Genomic DNA, 21,040 nt, shown 5'->3' on the forward strand with positions numbered 1-21,040 from the left:
GTAAAATTCTGCCATGTCCTGTCTTGAGTCTCCTAGGGCTGTTCTCTGGACCTTGCCACTGGGGGTTCCCTCTCCCCGCTGGCAGTGGGCTGGTGGGAGTGCTCAGAAGCAAAGCCTCAGCTTGCAAGGCAGAGAAAACTGCAAGCTTTTTTTTTTTTTGAGACAGGGTCTTGCTCTGTCTCCCAGGTTGGAGAGCAGAGATGACTGCTCACTGCAGCTTGACGTCCCAGGCCCAAGCTATCTTTCCATCTCAGCCTCTTGAGTAGCTGGGACCACAGGCATGCACCACCATGGCTGGCTAGTTTTTAAAATTTTTCTGTAGAGGCCGGGCATGATGGCTCATGCCTGTAATCCCAGCACTTTGGGAGGCCGAAGTGGGCGGATCACCTGAGGTCAGGAGTTCGAGACCAGCCTGACCAACATGGAGAAACCCCGTCTCTACTAAAAATACAAAAATAGCCCGACGTGGTGGCGCATGCCTGTAATCCCAGCTACTCAGGAGGCTGAGGCGGGAGAATCGCTTGAACCTGGGAGGCGGAGATTGCCGTGAGCTGAGATCGCACCATTACACTCCAGCCTGGGCAACAAGAGCGAAACTCTGTCTCAAAAAAAAAAAAAAAAATCTGTAGAAACAGGTTCTATGTTGCCCAGACTGATCTCAAACTCCTGGACTCAAGCGATCCTCCCGCCTCAGCCATTTATATTGCTAGGATTATAGGTATGAGCTACCAGGCCTGGCTGAACTCCAGCTGTTGATGGAAGGAAGGTGTAACCAGCCCCTTAGGCATGCTAGAGTTAACATATGAAGACACAGAAAATGTCACTAAATGTGTTTTGGAGAAACAATTTTTTTTTTTTTTGAGACAGCGTCTCACTTTGTCACCCAGGCTGGACTGCAGTGGTACTGTCTTAGCTCACTGCAACCTCTGTTTCCTGGGCTCAAGCCATTCTCATGCCTCAGCCACCCAAGTAGCTGGGATTATAGGCATGTGCCACCACACCCAGCTAACTTTTGTGTTTTTAGTAGAGACGGGCTTTCACCATGTTGGGCAGGCTGGTCTTGAACTCCTGGCCTCAAGTGATCCACCTGTCTCCGCCTCCCAAAGTGCTGGGATTACAGGTGTGGGCCACCACCCCTGGTCAGAAACAGCATTGTAAAGTCTAAGTATGTCTCAAGTATTGCATGTATCTGGCAACCCTAAGCCTCCTGCCTACCAGCAGGCTAGAGATCAAGTGGCCATTGGTACATGTGTGCTGCACACTGAGGGTCTCTACTCTCTCTGGAGCCTGCCCCACTTTCCTTAATCCTGGTGGTGTGGCTTCTATTCCCATTGTTCTTTGGAGAAATTCTCAGGGGATGGGGAGGGCATCACCTGGGACTGTGAGATCACAGCAAGCCCAGTAGTCTGTTTTTATGTTACAATCCCTTGACCTCAAAGCAAGCTTGGTCTTGGGCATTCTGTTCTTCCTGTAACCTTTTTCCTATAGAGCAGCGGTCCCCAACGTTTTTGGTACCATTTTGGTACCAGTTTCATGCAAGACAATTTTTCCATAGAGGGGAGGGGGATGGTTTCAGGATGAAACTGTTCTATCTCAGAACATCAGGCTTTAGTTCCATCCTTTTTCCTTTTGTTTGTTTTTGAGATGGAGTCTTGCTCTGTCACCCAGACTGGAGTGCAGTGGCACGATCTTGGCTCACTGCAACCTCTGCCTCCCAGGTTCAAGTGATTCTCCTGCCTCAGCCTCCGGAGTAGCTGGGATTACAGGCACATGTCACCACACATGGCTAATTTTGTATTTTTAGTAGAAACAGGGTTTCACCATGTCGGCCAGGCTGGTCTCAAACTCCTGACCTCAGGTGATCCACCCGCCTCGGCCTCCCAAAGTGCTGGAATTACAGGCATGAGCTACCACACCCGGCCATCAGGCATTAGATTTGCATAAGGAGCATGCAACCTAGGTCCCTTGCATGTGCAATTCACAATAGGGTTCATGCTCCTGTGAGAATCTGATGCTGCTGCTGATCTGACTGGAGGTGGAGCTGAGGCAATAATGTTCGTTTGCCTGCCGCTCACCTCCTGCTGTGCGTCCCAGTTCCTAACTGGCTACAGACTGGTACCGGTCGGCAGCCGGGGGGTTGGAGACCCCTAGTATAGAGGGCTCAGCTGCCCTCTGGGCTTCCACCATCCTTTCTATTTAGATGTCTCGAAAAGCTGGTCTGGTCCCAGTCATGGAGGCTGAACTCATCATGAATGGGACCAGGGCTGCCTTCTCTGTTTTCTCTTGATTCCTTTCCTTGGTAAGAGCTCCCAGCCTGGCACCAGGTTGTCACTACTTCATAGACTGGCATGCAGTTGGATCTTTTCTCTTTTTTCAAACATCATTACCATATTTATACTAATATTAATTTAAAAAGCCAAATACCTGGCTTATAGTAGGCTTATAATTTAAAACAAATCAATCCCTTACCCCACCCTTTTTTAGTCTCAATTCCCACTTCCACAGACAACCACTCTTCTATACATTTTATTTTTTTGAGATGGAGTCTGGCCCTGTCACCCAGGCTGAAGTGCAGTGGCGTGATCTCAGCTCAATGCAACCTCTGCCTCCCGGGTTCAAGCAGTTCTCCTGCCAAGTAGCTGGGACTACAGGCGTTTGCCACCACACCCAGCTAATTTTTGTATTTTTAGTAGAAATGGGGTTTCACTATGTTGGCTAGGCTTGTCTCAAACTCCTGACCTCAAGTGATCCACCCACCTCGGCCTCCCAAACTGCTGGGATTACAGGCGTGAGTCACCGCACCTGGCTTTTCATTTTAGATGGCATTTCTGTCATATGCCTCCATATCTCTGACCCTTCTAATTCAGACATTTCAGTTTTTAAATTCTTATATATTGTCTCCCTGTTAGAGAAGATGAAGAATGTTGTCCTTTTATCCACCCCCATCACACATAGTTTTCCTCCTCCCTCCCTCCCAGTTGAGTTAGAACATTTTGTTGTTTCTTTTTTTTTTTTTTTGAGATGGAGTCTTGCTCTGTCGCCCAGGCTGGAGTGCAGTGGCGTGATCTTGGCTCACTGTGAGCTCCGCCTCCAGGGTTCACGCCATTCTCCTGCCTCAGCCTCTCCGAGTAGCTGGGACTACAGGTGCCCGCCACCAAGCCTGGCTAATTTTTTGTATTCTTAGTAGAGACAGGGTTTCACCGTGTTAGCCAGGATGGTCTCAGTCTCCTGACCTCGTGATCCGCCTGCCTCAGCCTCCCAAAGTGCTGGGATTACAGGCGTGAGCCACCGCACCTGGCCAACATTTTGTTGTTTCTGTTGCAACAGTATTCAAGGTTTAATTTTTATAACTATGTAAATATTGTTCAGAGCTGAGCCTTAAAGTGGGCCATGATTCCACTTACTTCCCTTATTGGACAACTTTTTCTGTTTTTTTCAGAAGTTAGTAATTGCCTCATTTTTTACAAAAAAAACTTTCTTGCCGGGCACGGTGGCTCACGTCTGTAATCCCAGCACTCTGAGAGGCCGAGGTGGGCAGATGATGAGGTCAGGAGATCGAGACCATCCTGGCTAACACGGTGAAACCTCGTCTCTACTAAAAATGCAAGAAAAAAATTAGCCAGGTGTGGTGGCGGGCACCTGTAGTCCCAGCTACTCTGGAGGCTGAGGCAGGCGAATGGCGTGAACCCAGGAGGCGGAGCTTGCAGTGAGCCGAGATTGAGCCACTGCACTCCAGCCTGGGTGACAGAGCGAGACTCTGTCTCAAAAAAAAAAAAAAAAAAAAAAAAGAAAGAAAAGAAAAAAACTTCTTTGTGTACCTATCACTAATTTACCCTCTACTTCTCCAATGGAACGGTAAAACTCCTCTTGACCTGGTTGAACACACCAGGTGATTTTTCCAGTTCTTTGTGTTTCTTAGGGACATCCCTCTTGGAGGCATCCTCTCTGGGCTCCCATCTGGAATGCAGAGACCTATGGAGCTATTGTCCCGGGACCTTACGCTACTACTATCCTGGGAGTTTCCTTTGATTCTTTCCTATGTTGGATCCTGTTTTCTGGATCCCTTGGTTTTTGTTGTTATTTTCTTGTTTTGACAGAGCATATATTCTACTAGCTTTGATTGATAGTTTGCCTTGGTGTCTGTGTTAGTTCATTCTCTCATTGCTATTAAAAAATACCCGAGACTGAGTAATTTACAAAAGGTTTAATTGACTTGGTTCTGCAGGCTATACAGGATGCACTGTGGCTTCTACTTCTGGGGAGGCCTCAGGAAACTTACAATCATGGTAGAAGGTGAAGGGAGAGCTGGGTGTCACATGGAGCAGGAGGAAGAGAGAGGGAGGGGAGGTGCTATACACTTTTAAACAACCAGATCTTACAAGAACTCACTATTATGACACAGTACTAAGGAGAAAGCTGCCCCCATGATCCATTCATCTCCCAGCAGGCCCCACTTCCAATGCTGGGGATTATGGTTCCACATGAGATTTGGGTGGGGACACAGATCCAAACCATATGGGTGCTGAATTCTACATTGGAGATAAATTTCCCTGAGAATTTGAAGACATGATACATGGTTGCTGTTAAAAAGTCAAATGACAATCTGATACCCTGTCCTGTGCATATGGCTTGATTGTTCCCTCTGGAAGTTTTCAGGATCTTCCAGAGGTCTACAGTTTCATAATGATGTGCATTTTCTGTGGGCACTTGGTGGGCCTTTTATTCTGGAAATCAATCTCTTTTAATTTGGAAATCAATTTTGGTGAAATTTCTGTGGGTGCTAGTTTCCTCCATTCCATTTTCTCTTTTTTGTTTTCTTTCCAGATCTATTTTAGTTCAATCTCTAATTTTTCAAAGTGTTCTTTGCAATTTTCCATTTTAAAAAATGTTTTTTCTATTTCCAGGGACATTACTTCAACTTTATCATCCAACTTTTCTATCAGATTTTTAAAAATCCCTCTCCTCACAAATCTGCTTCTAAGAGCAATTTCTTGTCTTTTTTTTTTCTATAGCATCTTATTCTTGTTTCATGGACATAATATTATCTCTTGTGTCTCTAAGAATGTTAATTGTAGTTGCTTTTTGAAATTTTTAATCTTTCAATTGTGATAACATACACATAACATAAAACTGACCACCTTAACCGTTTTTAAGTGTACAGAACAGTATTGGTAAGCCTATTCGTATTGTTGTACAACCAACCTCTAAAACTTTTTCGTTTTGCAAAACTGAAACTTTATACCCATTGAACAACAACTCATTTCCAGCTCTCCGTAGCCCCTGGCAACCACCATTCAACTTTCCATTTCTGTGGATTTGGCTACTCTAGATACCTCTCGTAAAGGGATCATGGAGTTTTGGTCTTTTTGTGACTGGCTTATTTCACTTAGCATATCTTCATATGTATCAGAATTTCCTTTCTTTTTATGGCAGAATAATATTCCATTGTATGTGTACATCACATTTTGTTTATCCATTTATCTGTTGATGGACACTTGGGTTGCTTCAACCTTTTGGCTATTGTGAATAATGCTGCTATGAACACGTGTGTGTAAATGTCTTTTTGAGTGCGGGTGCGATGGCTCACACCTGTAATCCCAGCACTTTGGGAGAACGAGGTGGTTGGATCACCTGAGGTCTGGAGTTCGGGACCAGCCTGGCCAACGTGGTGAAACCCCATCTCTACTAAACATACAAAAAATTATCTGGGTGTGGTGGCGCGTGCCTGTAATCCCAGCTACTCTGGAGGCTGAGGCAGGAGAATTGCTTGAACCTGGTGGGGCAGAAGTTGCAGTGAGCCGAGATCGTGCCATTGCACTCCAGCCTGGGCAACAAGAGCAAAACTCTGTCTCAAAAAAACAAAAAATCTTTTTGAGACCCCGCTTTCAATCGTTTTCGATATCTATCCAGAAGTAGCACTGCCAGATCATATAATTCTATTTTTAATTTTTTGAGGAACCACTACTGTTTTCCATAGCAGGTGCACCAGTTTACATTTTCACCAACAGTGTACAAGGGATCAAATTTCTCCATATCTCCATACGCTTTTTTTTTTAAGAAGTTGTCCGATGGGTGTGAGGTGACATCTCATTGTGGTTTTTGATTTTGCACTTCCCTAATGATTAGTGATGTTGAGCATCTTTTCACATCCTTGTTAGCTATTGTATATCTGTCTTATTTGGAGAAATGTCTATTCAAGTCCTTTGCCCATTTTGAAATTGGGCTGTTTGTGTTGAGTTCTTTATATATTCTGGATATTAATCCTTTATGAGAGGTATGATTTGTAAATATTTTCCTTTTTGAGATGGAGTTTTGCTCTATCACCCAGGCTGGAGTGTGGTGGTGTGAGCTCAGCTCACTGCAACCTCTGCCTCCTGGGTTCAAGTGATTCGTCTGCCTCAGCCTCCTGAGTAGCTGGGATTACAGTTGCCCGCCACCATGCCTGGCTAATTTTGTATTTTTAGTAGAGATGGCATTTTGCCATGTTGGCCAGGCTGGTCTCGAACTCCTGACCTCAGGTGATCTGCCCGCCTTGGCCTCCCAAAGTGCTGGGATTACAGGTGTGAGCCACTGTGCCCAGCCTCTTTCAGCAATGTTTTATGTTTTCCAGTGTACAAGTCTTTCACCTCGTTGGTGAAATTTATTCCTAAGTATTTTATTCCTTTTGATGTTATTGTAAATGGAATTGTTTTCTTAATTTTTCTTTTCAGATTGTTCATTGTTAATGCATGGAAATCCAACTGACAGCTGGGTACGGAGGCTGAAGCAGAAGGATTTCCTGAGCCTAGGATGCTGAATTAATGTATTAGTACTGTAAGTCTTTTTGGTGGAATATTTAGGGTTTTCTAGGGATAGTTGTTTTGTTTTTTTTTTTGAGACAGGGTCTCGCTCTGTTCCTTAGGCTGGAGTGCATAGCTCATTGCAGCCTTGGGTTCCCAGGTTCAACTGATCCTCCTGTCTCAGCTTCCTGAGTAGCTGGGACTACAGGTGCCTGCCATCACGCCCAGCAAATTTCGTTGAATTTTTAGGAGAGATGAGCTCTCGCTGTGTTGCCCTCCCACTCCTAAGCTCAAGTGATCCTCCTGTCTTGGCCTCCCAAAGTGCTGGAATTACAGGCATGAGCCACTGCACCCAGCCTATAGTTGTTTTTAAAAGTCTTCTTCAGTTTCCTGCATTGATCTGCTTCCTGAGTTCCTTTCTGCTGTTTTAAAAAAAATTAGGCTGGGTGTGGTTGGTCACCCCTGTAATCCCAGCACTTTGGGAGGCCAAGGCGGGCGGATCACCTGGGTCAGGAATTCGAGACCAGCCAAGCCAACATGGCAAAACCCCATCTCTACTAAAAAATACAAAAATTAGCCTGGCGTGGTGGCATGTGCCTGTAATCCCAGCTACTTGGGAGACTGAGGCAGGAGAATCACTTGAACCTGGGAGGTGGAGGTTGCAGTGAGCCGAGATTGTGCCACTGCACTCCTGCCTGGGCAACAGAGTGAGATTGTCTCAAAAAAAAATTAGTTCAAAAATGCAAATGTCTGAATCTTTGCAGCTTTCCTCTAATGTTTGGTATTAGTGTTATCCAGTCCTAAGCTGAGAGGCACAAAAGCTGATTGGAAGCTCTTTATGTATGAGGGCCAGGGAGCGGAGGGAAGGACAGGGTTTGCCATATGTGAGTGTCATTTTCTGGTGACAACTCAGCCATTTGTAAGGGAACCGAGAGTTGCAGTCACTGTCCCCAGAGAGCACTCCTAGGGTCTCCTGCCCTCACGGAGGGGGTGTGCCAGTCTGGCTGTCCCCATACTGGGAGTGCACTGAAGACAGGCCCAGGGGGTCTCATTAATCAGTCAGTGCTATGTTCAGGATCACGGCTCCCTCACCCTTGGCTGTGCCTGGGTGCTTCAGTCTAGCACTCGTTGATTCAGCCCCGCAGAGGGTAAAGATCTGGTGCAGCTTCTGATGTGGAGGGCAAGGTGGCCATCTCCATGCTGCTCTGGATCCTGGAGGGTAGCTGGGGCTCTCACTGCGGGCTTTCAGTGGGTCCTCCCTTCTCACCACCCTCGCCCTCATCACCAGAAATGTCTGCTGCTCAGAATTCCTGGGTGTCCAGGCTCCTCCGCACGATGTGGCTGGGCTGGTTCTCGTTGGGTTGCAGTCTTCTCCCCTCTGCTGAGCTTTTGCCCCTTGTCTTTCATCCTCCCAAGTGTCGCCACCACCTCTCAGCTGCTGCCACCTCTCATTTGTTTCTTGTCACTTAGGTCACTTTCCATTCCTTCCTGTTTTAGTGAGGCTTGGGGAAGAGATGGGGAATCCATCTCAATTTTCCACGTCTAATGAGAAGGTTCTCCTTGGTAGTTTTCTGGTGGTTCATATTGTGCTCAGGATTCATGTATCCTACTTACAGATACTTGATTGCATTATCACTTGTTCCTGGAAATGTAAAAGTACCTCCATGTTGTAGTGTTAGGATAGATGCAGGTTTTCCTTCAGGTCCTCACGGTTCCTGGCTCATGATGCCCATAGCCCTTGTTACAGTCTTTTATCATAATGTTGGGTGCTTTAGGCCTCAGGGGCAGGGCTCAGGAAACAGAACCTCGAAGACCTTCTTCCATCCTCCTTTCACCTGCTCCAAGGCAGGACTTTATTTTTCCCACCCACTTTTCTAAAGACTCTCATTCCCACCCCATACCCTGGAGGCCAATCACATTTCGACAACATTGTCATAAAAACCCAAAAGGCAGATCACTTGAGGTCAGGAGTTCAAGACCAGCCTGGCCAACATGGTAAAACCCCGTCTCTACTAAAAATACAAAAATTAGCCAGGAATGGTGGTATGTGGCTGTCATTCCAGCTAGTTGGGAGGCTGAGGAAGGAGAATTGCTTGAACCCAGGAGGCAGAGGTTGTAGTGAGCCGAGATTGCACCACTGCACTCCAGCCTGGGTGACAGAGAAAGTCTCTATCTCAAAAAACAAAAATCAAAAAAAACCAAGAGGACCAGGTTCAGGAGCTTCCAGATAGCTGAACACATGGAGGTTCCTGGAGGGTGGTGCGTCCAGGAAGGGCATGGAAGCTTCGTGCACCTTCCCTATGCGTCCATGCCCCTCACCCTATGCATCTCTTCATCTCTATCCTTTGTAATATCCTTTATAGTAAGCCAGTACATGTTAAGTGTTTCCCTGAATTCTGTGAGTTGTGCCAGCAAATTAATTGAACCCAAAGTGGGGGTTGTGGGAATCCTGGCCAGAAGTTCTGGAGGCCCAGAATTGCAACTGGGATCTGCAGTGGGGAAGGGGAGGGCTGTCTTGGGGACTGAGCCCTCAACCTGTGGGATCTGACGCTATCTACTTGTGGGATCGGATAGTGTCAGAATTTAATTGAACACTCAGTTTGTGTCCGCTGCTTGGTGTATGGGGGAAACCTGCCCATGTTTGATCAGAGAAGTCCTCTGTGTTGATAATTGCTGTTGCGGTGGTGCAAGAGCAGAGGAAAAACACGCAAACACGCTTTGTGTTTTTCCCAAACAATGCATATCAATTGATAAATTTGTTCATATTTGTGTATTCACTCAGTTTTTTTTTCTGACAAATGAATAGGAAAGTTGGACTAATTGCCATAGTCCCTTGCGGTTTGTAAATTCGACCAAACATCTTAAGAATCATTTTTGGAGACAGGGTCTCACTCTGTCATCCAGGCTGGAGTGCAGTGGCTCGATCGTGGCTCACTGCAGCCTTGATGTCCCTGGGCTCAGGATTTCCTTTCACCTCAGCCTCCTGAGTATACCATCATGCCTGGCTAATTTTTTGTGTGTATTTTTTGGAGACAGGGTCTTGCCATGTTGTCCAGGTTGGTCTCAAACTCCTGGGCTCAAGCATTCCTCCCACCTTGGCCTCCCAAAGTGCTGGGATTACAGGCACTTAGAGCCACCAAACTTGACCAGGGATCATTTTAAATGGGTGCTGAGTTTAATACTAGACACTGGGGTGGGGGGCACATAAGAGATATGGAAGACATTGCTGTTGTGGCCAGACTCCAAGATGGCACCCAGTGATCCTCACTTCCTGGTCTTCATGCCTATGTGTATTCTCCTCCCACAATGAATGGGGCTGACTAAGTAATGCATAAGACATTGTGGAAGTGTCACTGTGTGATTTCTGAGGCTAGGACATGAAGGATCCTGTGGCTTCTGCTCTGTTCTCTCTTGGATTATTTGCTATGGCAGAAACCAGTGGCCATGTCATGAGGATACTCAAGCCGTCCTATGGAGAAGTTCACATGGCAAGGAACTTAGGCCTCCTGCCAACAGCCAGCACCAAGTCAGCATCCCTGTGAGTAAGCATCTTGGAAGTGGACCCTCTGGCCCCAGTTCAACCTTCAGATGACCACAGCCCCAGCTCATATGTAGACTGCAGCCTCCTGAAAGACACTGGGCCAGGGCATGCAGCTAAGTTGCTTCTGACTTCCTAACCCATAGGAACTGTGAGATGAAACATGAGTGTCATTAAGTTGCTAAGCTTTGGGACAGTTTGTCTCTCAGCAGAAGAAAAATACCATCCTAATCTGTCACACTGGCCCCCAAAACTCTGCAAGGTTGCCCTCTCCCTAGTTTCCTTGTGAGCTCCTTTCCAACATCTCTCTGCCCAAGCCATGCTATACTAGCTTCCTTCCAGTTTCTCTAACCACTGAATACCTTGTTGTCCTGGGTACTTTCCAGATGCTGTTCCCCCTTGCCCCCATCCCCTCTTCTTCTAGTCTATTCATCTTTCAAGCCGATGAGTAAGTGTCACTGCTCTAGGGAAAGTTTCCTCACCCCTCCTGACTTCCATGGGTCCTGCGCCTCAACGTAAACCCTTCAAAGCATCTATCAGAATTATAATCAGTTAACTATTTGTGTAATCATTTATTTGGTGCCTCTCTCTCTCCACTCCCAAGACTGTAACACGTAGAGGGCAGGGAATGCATCTATCTTAAACACTGCCAACTCCACAGTGGCCTGGACAGCATCTGGAACATAGTAGATACTCAAAAGATGTTTGTTGAATAGCTGAACGTGATCTGCTTCTGCCAGCTCCCCTCTGTTGTCATCACCTCCACTGCAAGAAAACAGCTTAGGGCAAGCTTGTCCAAGCCACGGCCCGAGGCCACATGTGGCCTAGGATGGCTACGAATGTGGCCTAGCACAAATTCATACTTTCTTAAAACATGAATTTTTTGGCCATTTTAAAATTTTTTAGCTCATCAGCTATCGTTAGTGTTGGTGTATTTTACTTGTGGCCCAAGACAATTCTTCTTCCAGAGTGGCCCAGGGAAGCCAAAATATTGGACACCCCTGGCTTACAGCAAACCCCTCATTGATGGCAGGTCAGTGTTATTCTTAAAGGACAGCACATACACTTTTATTACTTTTTTTAAATGCTCACTTCCAACAGTGACTCATTTTGTGACCTTGGGTTGCTTGCCTTTCCTCTCTGAAAAAGGTGGATAGAGATTGGTACAATGCCTCATTTGAAGGCTGGGAACTGTTTCATTTAGAGAGGTTTTGGCAGGGTTTTCAATGTTCTTGAAGTACAGTCTTCTTAATATCTAGGTGGTTGTAAGTGATTATGTAAGTGATAAGTAGAAATGAACTGTGATTGACCATGTGAATATATCTCCATTGTAGGTAGGTGTGTGTGTGTGTGTGTGTGTGTGTGTGTGTGTGTGTGTGTGTATGTGCGCCTTTTGGTGCTAAAGGTGCATGCATATTCTTCAGAAGAGTCTGTTTGCTCTAGAATGCTCATGGATATCCTAAATACTGCTGCAGACCTGTTTGAAGATGTAATTGTTTGACTTTGAAGCTACATTCATTTCTAATATAACAAAACCAATATTTACTTAAAGCTTAGTAAATACTTAGGCATTATGCAAAGCCAATTTCCTTTATCATAGCCAATCTTCACAGTTACTTTTGCAAGATAGGAACTATTGTAACCTCATATGACAGATGAGGGAACTGAGGCTCAGAGGTTCAATAACTTGCCCAAGGTCACACAGCTAATAAGTGGCAGAGCAATAACTAAAATCTGTATGGCATGCTCAAAATCTTTGGCAAAATTGCACATGTGGATTTGTGACTAAGGGAGTAAGGAAAAAGAGGAATGTGACAAAAGTCACCATTCTGAAGGATTTTAATCGTAAAGGAGCCCTCAGAACAGCATGTCTATAATCAGATGCTCAGGTACTGAATGGGATGGATGCAAGAAGTGAGCAAAGCTGATGGCTCCAAATGTTACCTGCAGTGCACCTGTACCCATGAGATAAGCTCTTGGCACATCCATCAAATTACAGTCCAGTTCAAAGCAAAATCGTGTTTGCATAACAAACAACAGAACAGTCCAAAAAAAGGCCAGTATTTGGATACAGCTGGATCTCAGGAATGCAGATGAGGAGACACCTGCAGCTCACCAGGCTGTGAGCCACAGCAGATGGGATCGAAGACAGGGCCAGAGGAGGGGATTTTGAGGTTGGCTACATCTTTTTTTTTTTTTTTTTTTTTTGAGACAGGATCTTGCTCTGTTGCTCAGGCTGGAGTGCAGTGGCATGATCTCTGCTCACTGCAGCCTCGACCTCCTGGGCTCAAGTGATCCTCCCACCTCAGGCATGTGCCACTACACCTGGGTAATTTTATTTTTTGTAAACGTGGGGTCCTACTATGTTGCCCAGGCTGGTTTTGAAATCCTGGACTGAAGTAATCCTCCTGCCTCAGCCTCCCAAAGTGCTAGGATTATAGGCATGAGCCACCATGCCCTGCCAAGGTTGGCTACATCTTGTACTGAAACTGGTTTTAACACAAATCCTTCCACTTGAGCCCCAAATCTAACCACATACAGATGCTATTCATTCACCCCAGCAGTCATTCAACAGATGATTTCTGAATACTTACCTGCCAGGTGTTGTGCGAGGCAGGTGGGTACACAGGAGAACAAGGGAATGTTCCTGCCCTCCTGGAGCTTACAGTCTTGTTTGGGAGTGGAATCCATATCAGTGGAATACATACATTAAACAAATTTTTATTTTTTATTTTTGTATTTTTTGAGACAGAGTCTCTGTTTCCTAGGCTGGAGTGCAGTGGTGCGATCTTGGCTCACTGCAACCTCTGCCTCCCAGTTTGAGCAATTCTTGTGCCTCAGTCTCCCGAGTAGCTGGGATTACAGGCGTGCGACACCATGCCTGGCTAATTTTTGTATTTTATTATTATTATTATTTTTGAGACGGAGTCTTGCTCTGTCGCCCAGGCTGGAGTGCAGTGGCATGATCTCGGCTCACTGCAAGCTCCGCCTCCCGGGTTCACGCCATTCTCCTGCCTCAGCCTCCCAAGTAGCTGGGACTACAGGCACCCGCTACCATGCCCGGCTAATTTTTTGCATTTTTAGTAGAGACAGGATTTCACTGTGTTAGCCAGGCTGGTCTTGATCTCCTGACCTCGTGATCCACCTGCCTCGGCCTCCCAAAGTGCTGGGATTACAGGTGTGAGGCACCACGCCCAGCCTAGTTTTTGTATTTTTAGTAGAGATGGGTTTCACCATGTTGGCCAGGCAGGTCTCGAACTCCTGACCTCAATTAATCTGCCTGCCTCGACCTCCCAAAGTGCTGGGATTACAGGCGTAAGCCACTGCGCCCAGCCAAGCAAATTACCATGCAATAATCATTTAATTATGCAGCAGAAGAACAGAGCACTGTGAGAAGGGCTCCTAATTTAATCAGGGGGGCCAATAGCAACCTGCCTGAGGAAGTCACTTCATTTGTAACTTAGAGGTGTTACCTATTAAGAAAAAAAGGAACTGGTATATTACTTGTCTATGTGGAACAAATCACCCCATAACGTAGTGACTTGAAACAACAATAATCATTTAATCTCGTCATTCCTGTGGGTCAGGAACTCAAGGGCAGCTCAGCTGCGTGGTTCTGGCTTGGGGTGTCTTGTGAGGTTGCATTCACGATGCTGGCCTGGGGGGTCAGCTCTGACACGGTCACCCACATGCCTGGCATGTTGGTGCTGGCTGTTTTCTTTTTTATTTTTGATACGGAGTCTCGCTCTGTCACCCAGGCTGAAGTGCAGTGGCGCAATCTCAGCTCACTGCAACCTCTGCCCCCCAGATTCAAGCGATTCTCCTGCCTCAGCCTCCCAAGTAGCTGGGATTACAGGCATGCGCCGCCACGCCTGGCTAAAACACATGGGGTTTCACCATGTTGGCCAGGCTGGTGCCGAACTCCTGACCTCAGGTGTTCCACCCGCCTCAGCCTCCCAAAGTGCTGGGATTACAGGCATGAGCCACCGTACCTGGCCCCATTGTCACACTCTTGACCGTGCCATTATCAACAACTGCAGCCCCTTCACAATATCAGTTTAAAGCATTCCCCAGTACAAGAGTGTAGTACCCCGTCTCCAGTTCTTTGACCCCTTTACCTGGGCCTCCAGTTCACTTACCTTTCTACCTTTTCCTTCTCATAGTTCATTTCCCTCCTTACTCAGCTTAAGTCTCATTGCTTCCTTGTGTATCCCTGTATTTGTTTTCCATTGCTGCTGTAAGAAATTACTGCAAACCTAATGGCTTAAGACAACACAAATGTATTATCTTACCGTTCTGGACGTCAGAAGTCCGAAGTGGGTTTCACTGGGCTAACATGAAGCTGTCGGGAGGGCTGGGTTCCCACTGGAAGCTCTAGGAAGAAGAAATCGCCTTGCCTTTTCCACTTTCTAGAGGCCACCTGTGTTCCTGGGCTCATTGCTGCTTCTTCCACCTTCAGTCAAAGTCCATAGCATTGGTTGTATCTTTCTCACCATGCCATCTTTCTGGTTCTCTCTTTTCTGCCTTCTTTTTCCTCTTACGAGGACCCCTGTGATGACACCAGGCCCACCCTGATAATGCAGGATAATCTCCCCATCTCATTGTCAACTGATTAGCTACTTTAAAAAGAATATTTTAAGATGGGCGTCTCGTGATGTTACCCAGGCTGGTCTTAAGCAATCCTCCTACCTCAGCCTCCCAAGTAGCTGGGACTACAGGTGTGCGCTACTGCACCTGGCTTGATCAGCTAGCTACTTTAATCTATCTACAGCCTTAATTCTCATTTCCTTTTGCTATGTCGCCTGACATATTCAAATTCCAGGAATTAGAAGGTGGACATCTTTGAGGGGCCATTATTCTTCACTTCTGCTTATTGTACTGACCTCAGCAGAAGCCCAAATCTCATTGAAAACAAGTGTCCACCTACTGCAAGCCTGCACCCAAGCAGCTCAGCACCCAAGCAGCTAAGCACTGTGGAGAAAGAATATTCCTCATTTGTCTCCAGTAAACCCCCAGGACTGCCAGGCAATTCTACTATATTTCCCTCGTCCGTTTACACTCCCTCGCTTCTAGATGCTAATTTCACACCTCCTCCTCTCTCTTGAAGCCCCCACATTTCCTTCCCTGTTCTTATTCTCAGCTGAATCTTGATTCTTACTTCCTAGAGAAAATTGGAGCAATTGGAAGATAACTTCCCCAGACTCATCAGCGCCCACCTGCATCTGTGCTCAGGCACGGCCTTTCCTCCATCCTGTGGATAAACAGCTGAATGCCGGCCTGAAGGCAGCGCCTCCCCTGCCGCCTGGGCCCATCCCTGCTCACCGCCTCCAGGGAGGCCAGTCCAGAAAGCCCTTGCATTTTCCTCTGTGTTATCAATTACCCCCTCACCTCTCTTTTGGACTATTTTCCATCAGCATACAAACGTTTTATCATTTCTTCCATCAGACAAAACAGACTTACAAAAAAAAAAAATGAAATAAGCCTCTGTCTTGTTCTTACATCTCCTCTCCAGCCATTGCCCTATTTCTCGGCCTTTCTTTACAGCACAACTTGAAAAAAGGCTGCCTGTTGGTCCGGTTCCTTCTCTTGGATCCACTCCTATCCGGCCTTGGCTTCCACAGTGCTTCTGAAGGTCACTGACAACCGCCACGCTGCTAAATCCAGCGGTCGATTCCCCTACTGAGCTCTCAGCAGCATTTGATACAGCTGATCATTGCTTCCTCCTGAATACATTTTATTTACCTCCTCTCTTGATTTCCTTCTTATTTAGTGGCAGCTCCATCTCAAGTTCCTTTGCTGATTTCTTATCTCCTTGACCTTGAGATGCTGAAGTGCCTCATGCTCCCTTAGTGAGCTCATCAGGCTGTTGGCATAAAACACCATTTTATAAGCTAATGGCCTCCAAGTTATATCTGTAGTCGGGACTTCTCTCAGTTCCAGACTCTTTCCTGCCCTCCACTTGGAAGTAAATAAACTCAAAGTGAAAATGACATAAACCAGCCAGGTGCAGTGGCTCATGCCTACACTCCCAGCACTTTGGGGGGCCGAAGCAGGAGGATTACTTGAACCCAGGAGTTCGAGGCTACAATGAGCTATGATCGTGCCACTGCACTCCAGCCCGGGCAACAGAGCAAGACCCTATCTCACCTAAGCAATCAATAAAATGACATAAACCAATGATGGTAATGTCAGCCATGGTTGCTCAGGTCAAGAACTTTGGCATCAATCTCAACTCTTCTCTTTCCTTCATACCCTTTAACCAGTCCAGACCTATTCACATCAGCTCTATCTCCAACTGCAACCAGGATCTGACTCGTTCTCACCATGTCTGCTGCTCCTACCTGGTCCACGCTACCATCATCTCTTACCTGGAGCAGTGCAGCAACCTCCTCCCTACCTACCAGATCTGTCCCGCAGACCCTAGCTGACGGATGAAATGAGTACTCAGATACAGGCATGCAATGTAAGAGCAGCTTGGGGACTGCCTGGCTCTCGTGGCCAGAGAGCAGCCCCAAGAGGCTGAAGCTGCTTTCTTTTATTCAGTGCAGGCACAATGCCGAAAACCTGGAGCAAACACAACCTGTAGGTAATTAAGATGTATTGTTCCCCTTTCAGGGAACCTCGCATGCATGGATCATCAAAGGTCAGTTCCTGGTCAACATAAGTAAACAAGCCTGTTTAAGATAAATTCTCCCACACTCCCTTGTTCCTACTCCTTGCCCTCTGCTTCAGGGTTATAGAACAGCTGCCTTCAGCTATTCTTCCCCGGGGCTCTGCAGAACCTTCTGATCTTTCAGAAGGTTTGTGTCCTTTCCCTGTAGTTTTTCCCACCACTCTGACTGATCCCCCACACTGCCCTCCATGTCTCTTCCCAGGAGCCTGAATATTCTGTTCTCAGCCGAGGGGCCCTTTTAGGATTGCAAGACCCTATCTTGTATCAAATGAGTGCTAATCGAACGCTTTAAGCTAGATCCTTAGAAAGTGAGTCTCATCATGTCCCTCCCCTACCCCAAATCCTTCATGGCTCCCCATGGCCAACTAGGCCTTGTCTCAGCCACCCCCTGGCCTCTCTGACCTCATCCCCTAGTCCACCCCTCAGAGAGTTGCCCCACTTTGGCTTCCTTGATGTTAACCCCAACAGGCCAGGCACTCCCACCTGGGCGTCTTCATATGGGCTGTTCCCTTGGCCAGAGATATTCTTCAGGCACCCAGAGGGCTCCCTCATCACTCCCTTCATGTCTGGGCCCAAATGCCACCTTCTCTGAGCAGCATGCCGGTCACCCCATTTCCAGCTCCCACCTCCCCACTCCTGCCCCAGCACACTCTGCGCGCATCTCTGCTGTAGTCTTTACTAGCACTCCTCACCATCTGTGTTAGTTTCCTATTGTTCCTGTAACAAATGCCACAAACAGTGGCTTAAAACAACACAGTTTATTATCTCACAGTTCTGGAATCAGGCATCTAAAACAGGGCCACAAGGCTGTGCTCCTTTTATTTTATTTATTTGAGATGGAGTCTCTGTCGCCCAGGCTGGAGTGCAGTGGCATGATCTTGGCCCACCGCAGCCTCTGCCTCCTGGGTTCAAGCAATTCTCCTGCCTCAGCCTCCCGAGTAGCTGGGATTACAGGCATGCGCCACCACACCTGGCTAATTTTTGTTATTTTTAGTAGAGATGGGGGGGGTTTCACCATGTTGGCCAGGCTGGTCTCGAACTCCTGACCACAGGTGACCTGCCCGCCTTGTCCTCCCAAAGTGCTGGGATTACAGGTGTGAGCCATGGCCTTCTAATTTATTCTTATTTTTTAGTGACAGGGTCTTGCTCTGTCACCCAGATTGGAATGCAGTGGCGTGATCTTAGCTCACTGCAGCCTCAGACTCCTGGGCTCAAGTGGTCCTCCTGCCTCAGCCTCCTGAGTAGCTGGGACTACAGGCATGTATCACCATGCCTGCCTAAGTTTTGTTTGTTTTTGTTTAAGAGATGGTATCTCACTACGTTGCCTGGGCCGGTCTCAAACTCCCGGCCTCAAACAACCCTCCTGCCTCGGCTTCCCAAAGTGTTGGGCTTACAGGTGCGAACCACTGTGCTCTGCCAGCTATGTTCCTTCTGGAGGCTCTAAGGGAGAATCTGTTTCTCCCCTAGCTGCCTTTTCCAGCTTCTAGAGGCCACCTGCATTCCTGGGCTCATGGTTTCTTCCTCTGTCTTCAGAACCAGCAGCTTAGCGTCTTTTCTCTCTGATTTCCAGCCTCTGTTTTTAGAGATAGGGTCTCAGGCCAAGCATGGTGGCTCACACTGTAATCCCAGCATTTTTGGAGGCCAAGGCAGAAGGATCACTGGAGCCCAGGAGTTCGAGGCTGCAGTGAGCTGTGATCGCACCACTGCACTCCAGCCTGTGTGACAGAGTGAGACCCTGTCTTGAATAAATAGATAGATGGATGAAGAGATAGAGGGATAGAGATGAGGTCTTGCTTTGTCACCCAGACTGAACTCGAACTCCTGGCCTCGAACGATCCAACTCCTGCCTCAGCCTCCTGAGCAGTTGGGATTACAGACATGCAGCACCACACCCACCTTCTGCCTCCTTCTTATAAGGACTCTTGCAATTACCTTGGGCCCACCCAGAGAATCCAGGACAATCTGATCTCGAGATCCTTAACTTAATCACATCTGCACAATCCCTTTTGCTACATAAGGTAACATATTTATGTAATTCACAGGGATCGAGAAGTGGACATCTTTGGGGGTTCCACTACTCAGCCTATAACACCTGCTGATAAACTATAGTATATTTCTTTGTTTACCATCTGCCTTCTTTTTAAAAAAATAAAAATAAAAATAGACAGCCTCTCACTATGTTGCCCAGGCTTGTCTCAAAATCCTGGGCTCAAGCAGTCCTCCCACCTCAGTCTCCCAAAGTGCTGGAATTACAGGCATGAGCCACCGCGCCTGGCCCCATCTGCGTTCTTGAGGGCAGGTTGTAGACTCCTCAAGGATGATTTGTATCTGTATTCACAGTGCTTAGGACTATGCAGAGCTAATAGCAGGTGCTCAATAAATACCTATTTTTGAATGAACATCTGGCTTTTTGGCTGTGGCTGTGTCTGCCTGCCCTTGGTATATGTGCCAACCAGCAACACTGCTGGTCTTTGAAAGCTCTTGGTCCCTATGTGATGGGCAGTGTCAACAATGCCTGGGGTGGTTTGGAAGAGGATGCTGGGCAGCCCCTCAACCTGGGCAGGCTGAAATGGGAGCTGCACTCCTCTTCCATCAGACATTTTTCATAGGCTGCTTCAGTGCAATTCCATTGAATTCCTCCGTGTTTACTGAGCCCTGAGGTGACAGGCTTGGTCCCACCCTGCCACTCCAGGAGATGTCTAGAAAGAGCGTCATCGCCCTCAGATTTGAACCAGAGATGTATCTTTAGTCTGGAAAATGGTATTTTGTTACCATAGCAACCAGACTTCTAAAAAAATGGATGTCAAATAACATGCGGATCCCAGTGCTCATGGCAACCGCCATTCTGCATACTTTGGGGAGAAAATGTGCCTCACCTTTCTCCTGCCTGTGAGTTGGGCAGTGGGGAGGTTAGGTTAGCACCAGATTTCCTTCTAGAATTGATGAGACACTGAGGTTTTTGGTTAGTGGAGTTAGAGGCTGGTCCCCTCCCCGACTCCCACTGTGAAAGCAGCTCTCTTCTCCAAAGTCACATAATCAATGCCTTTCCCCGATTATTTGGAAGGAGGTCTCTCTTCTGCTTTTGCCTTCTTTGATGCTGCTCAAATCCCTGGAGACGTGCTTGGGTTCTACCAGGAACACACATGATAACAGATACACACACACACACACACACACACACACACACACACCCTGTGCACTGAGAATCTGACAGGTGCAGGCATCACCATTCATCCATTCTCCTATGTATTCGCTCGTTGATTCATTCGTGCCTTCTCTTAGTAACTATTCATTAAGTGCCTATTACGTATCTGGCTCTGTGCTGGAGCCTTGGAAGCAAACAGGGCACGATTAAGGATGTGATTCTCACTCTCCAGCCCCATATTGCAGAAGAGATAACAACCACGTTCATTACTCAGCAGCTTCACTGAAAGAGGCGTGCACGGGAAGGAAGGGAGTGATTAACTGTAGCAGAGATGTGGGTGGTGGGTGGAAATCAAAGAATTTAGCCTTGTTTTAGGTTCTCTTACAGAAAAGATTGGTCAAACTGTGTTCCTTCCAGGAAAATTTAAGAAAAGAAGTCCTCAACAAGTTTCTCGAAGGCATCTTTGACTACCCCATCGCTTCAGTTGAAGATGCAGATTCTCCCCACTATAATGTTTCTGAAATCAGAATGTTTCTCGTGACCAATGTATATATTTAATGAAGAGTTTCTTTTCCTATCCCTGATTAAATTGGTGGTGTGTCTTATAATCAGTGGTGTCTTAGAATCAAGGATATTTGAGATTTCCCGTTTTTACTCCCAATATTCATTCGTAACTAAGCCTGAGCCCTCAGAGAATCTTCTTGGCCTTGGACTTCTGCTCACATTTCCTCCCTGAAGAAGTGTAGCTTTCCCCATTAAAGACAGTGTATGGTTTCAGCTAGAAGGCTTTTAAGTGACTTCTGTGCATGTGTTGGCAGTTGAGTTAGTATTGAGGAGCATGCATTCTGCAGCCAGATTGCCTTGGTGAATTTCCAGGAGCCATCCCTTTCTAATTTGCGGCCCTC

This window comes from Pan paniscus, chromosome 1 (genome assembly GCF_029289425.2).
Source record: "Pan paniscus chromosome 1, NHGRI_mPanPan1-v2.0_pri, whole genome shotgun sequence".
Classification (NCBI taxonomy): Eukaryota; Metazoa; Chordata; class Mammalia; order Primates; family Hominidae; genus Pan; species Pan paniscus.